The following is a 3499-nucleotide window of genomic DNA, read 5'->3' on the forward strand; positions in this document are numbered from 1 at the left end:
TTAAAAGAACTGTATTGCTATTTGGAATGTTCTGTTTACCAGCCTGTAACATCTTGCCTGTGAACACTGCACTGTCCTGTATTCCTGCCTGTGCTGAGAAAATAAACATAATGTGATTCTTGTCACATTATATACCAGATCATAGAGTATGTTGGATAGGAGCAAATATTCAAGAGACAGTTGGAAAGCAGACCTTGGTAGAGACAAAGGTGAGAATTAAAATGGGTCTGGGGGCTTAAAATAGAAATAGCAGTTTGCAAATTAACATTTTATTTATCAGGGAAATAGAGGCTATAGAAGGGATGGCTGGGTGAGTGAGTAAATGGATGCATGTATGAGCATTTGTGCAGAGGCTTACAGGCTAATTGAAAAGTGCAGATATAATGAGACGAAGGCAAAAAGAAAAGGAATCGATACAATTGTGAGTTAATAGCTGTGAATTACAGAAGTCGAGCGACGTGTGGGGCAGAGGAAGAAAGTGGAAATCTCCGGAGCGGGCGGAAAAATAAAACCGTTACAGACGAAAGAGAAGTTGATAAGGACGAGTAAGATGGTAGCAGTGTGTGAGGGAGATTGTGACATATTGTGTAATAGGAAGGATGTAGACCTGCAATTGTTCACACCGCAGTCTCTCTGTGGAGAAGAATCTCTTCTGAGCGTCTATATCATATTGTATCCTGGTCAGTGACAATGCAATCACTGAGAGTGCTGGCTAGAAGACTGGTAATGGTTAACACAGCCGATCCTATGGCTGGAAGAATCACATGGGCAGAAATGGTTGTGACAACAATTAATAATGCTTGATTGATCACTCCTATTATTTTTGCTTCATACTGTAGAAAACTCTTGGCTGTAGATCCTCCTTCAGTTCAAGTTATTTCAGTTTCCAGAAAGGATACAGTATCTGTGCTCCAGCATCCCCACTAGAGGGCGGACGCAAAGTGTGCAATGTGCCAGGTGGGGTCATTTTCATCTGAGCATGTTCAGAAAGCAAACACATGAATATGTGGCAATGCTGACCCGCATGTATGTATTCCGTGTCATACCGCATGACCAGAGAGACGGAATGGGGTAAAGATGCAGCCACTGGTATCAGCACGCCAAGAAAACTGGGATGACACGCCCCTGTTTTCTGCAACGGTAAAATTAAAAAATATTCCACGCTGTGAAAATAAAGCGGCTCAGTCAGGGCCGGATTAAGGTGCCATATGGGCCTGGGGCTGAAAATTACCAAAGGCCTATTACAGTGTTGGCTAACCTTGACACTCCAGCTGTTATGGAACTACATAACCCAGCATGCACTGCTACAGTTTTGCTATTAGGGCATGCTAAAACTGTGGCAGGGCATGCTGGGATATATAGTTCCACAACAGTTGGAGTGTCAAGGTTAGCCAACACTGGCCTGTTATGAGAAGCGAGGAGGTGTGACCAATGCTGTGTGGATGTGGCCAGTGCCATGTGGGTATGTAGACACCCTACAATATCCGCTGAAATGTCTCCCGAAATACATAAAAGTATAAAAAATTGCATCGTATTGTGAGGTAATTAGAAAAACAATTTTAATAATCTTTGATTTATAGCAGACTGTGTGGCTTTCTATCTGGTTGTCATGATGCTGTTTGATGATGGGCCTATTATTATATGGAGGCCTGGAGCTTGAGCTCCATCCGCCCCATTGTTAATCTGGCCCAAATACGATCGCTTTAAGTATGTGTCTAAAACTGTGAAGATTGTTAATAGGTATTAAGTGTCAATAATGTATCTATAAAATTGTATCAACACAAAAATAAATGTTATATGACAGAATGTGTTAAATAGAGCACTTTAAAACATGTAAAACATGAAAAATAAAAGATAATAAAAGCATGTGCTTTTAATAAAGCAATATGATTATCGCTCTTTTTGGGTATTCGTTGGAAAGTCCGTCAGTCTGTGTGCAGCAGGTGAGCAGCGCAACTCACGGTGAGGCCAAAACAATGGAGGTAGCGGTGTTCACTAACTTTCCCTATCTTATCTCCTAGGATTCCTCTGTGATGCGGCAGGTCTTCTCCTTGCTGCTGCCGTGGCCGTGTGCTGGAAAACCCACTTGTGGTGTTCGCCTGCCGGGGCGGGTGGTGTGACGTCACCCACTTCCATGCACAGTGCGGCTCCTGTATTGCTGGATGTTAGCTGGACTTTGGTTCTCTCTCTGCTTTACCCAACGCGTTTCATACCCTCCTGGGTACTTTCTCAAGGGCCCCGGCATATGTTTTAAAGTGCTCTATTTAGCATATATTCTGTCATATAACATTTATTTATTTATTTCGTGTTGATACAATTTTATAGATACATTATTGACACTTAATACGTATTAACAATCTTCACATTTTTAGACACATACTTACAGCGCTCGTATTTTAACAATTTTTGCAACGTTGCCTGTTGCCAGCCCCGATCTGCCCCCAAATGGCCGCAGCCGGTCAGTCAGGCTGTGGCAACCAGGGTACTACGAGCGATCACGTGGAACATGGTTTGCATGCGAAGATCTCACACCATTGGAGATGTACGTAAACCATCGGGATTGCGTACCGTACTGTACATCTCTGAATTGGTCCATGAGAGTGAGTGAGGAGATCCCAGTGTACTTGGGACCTGATTCAGAGCCGGATGCTCTTGAAGAGCGCTCACTCTGAATCAGGCTGTTGTTGTTTTTTGCTGCCTCCTGGCCATTCGCTAAGCTGTGGGTGACCACCCACAGCTTTTGCGAGCGGCCAGGTGATGGTCGCGACCATCGGGGCTTGCGACGAGGCCCTTGTGGTAGGGTCTCGTCCGTCACAAGCCCCAAAAGAGCTTCCTGCTCTAACAGAGCAGGTAGCTCTCCACTGACATCACTGGTGATGGTGATGGTCACTGGTGATGTCAGTGGTGCCTCCCACAAACGGCAGGCGTTCCTTCGGAAACGCCTCTGCTTGTGTAGCCACCCCCCCTGCCCGCCTCCAAAACGGGGCGAGCTGTCAATCAAAATCGACAGCTGCCCCCTTTTGGTGCGAGACCCGTAGCGACGGAGCGCTCGTCGCTGGCCGAGTCTCGTGCATGCACCCGCTGGAGCCGGCTCAGGCATGCACATGCGCAGTGAGGGACCATCAACCCGCTTACGAGCACACAGCAGGTCTGAATCGGGCCCTTGGTCCGGTTCCGGGCTGCTGCTACTGATGAAGATTTCATCTCCTGACCCAGACTGAGCTGTGGGATCCAACTCCTCAGACTGTCTCTTGTCAGGTAACAAACAGATATGTATATTAGGATGTTTGATTAGTGATAGTTGTGGTGGGTGTATGCATGTGCTCTGCGTTTCCAGGGAAAACTGAGAGAAAACTGATTGGCGTGTGTTCTAGTACTATGCATGCCCTCTCTGTGACTATGGGGTCTATCTATGTTCTAAGCCTTGGTGAGAGAGGAAGTGGACGGAGATAAAGTACCAACCAATCAGCTCCAAGTGTCACTTTAAAGGCTTCGGAAC

This window comes from Taudactylus pleione, unplaced genomic scaffold, assembly GCF_031769625.1.
Source record: "Taudactylus pleione unplaced genomic scaffold, aTauple2 ptg000587l, whole genome shotgun sequence".
NCBI lineage: Eukaryota > Metazoa > Chordata > Amphibia > Anura > Myobatrachidae > Taudactylus > Taudactylus pleione.